At 52.2% G+C, this 366-nt stretch overlaps 1 protein-coding gene across 1 annotated transcript in view; it reads left to right on the forward strand.

Annotated features, from left to right (window-relative positions):
* Positions 1-366, forward strand: part of DNAJC13 (DnaJ (Hsp40) homolog, subfamily C, member 13) — a 122,468-nt gene that overhangs the window by 90,252 nt on the left and 31,850 nt on the right. The gene's annotated exons all lie outside the window — the stretch shown is intronic.

Raw genomic sequence — 366 nt, forward strand, 5'->3', positions numbered from 1 at the left:
GACAGGTGTGAACAGAGTCCTCCTGTCAGACAGTTCAGGACTGTGACAGGTGTAAACTGAATCCTCCTGTCAGACAGTGCAGGCCTGTGACAGGTTTAAACTGAGTCCTCCTATCAGACAGTGCAGGCCTGTGACAGGTGTAAACTGAGTCCTCCTGTCAGACAGTGCGGGACTGTGACAGGTATAGACAGAGTCCTCCTGTCAGTATGGGATTGTGACAGGTGTAAACTGAGTCCTCCTGTCAGACAGTGCGGGACTGTGACAGGTGTAGACAGAGTCCTCCTGTCAGTGTGGGATTGTGACAGGTGTAAACTGAGTCCTCCTGTCAGACAGTGCGGGACTGTGACAGGTGTAAACAGAGTCCTC

The sequence above is a fragment of the Elephantulus edwardii genome, unplaced genomic scaffold (assembly GCF_000299155.1).
Source record: "Elephantulus edwardii isolate Elephantulus edwardi_28Jun2011 unplaced genomic scaffold, EleEdw1.0 scaffold00427, whole genome shotgun sequence".
Taxonomy (NCBI): domain Eukaryota; kingdom Metazoa; phylum Chordata; class Mammalia; order Macroscelidea; family Macroscelididae; genus Elephantulus; species Elephantulus edwardii.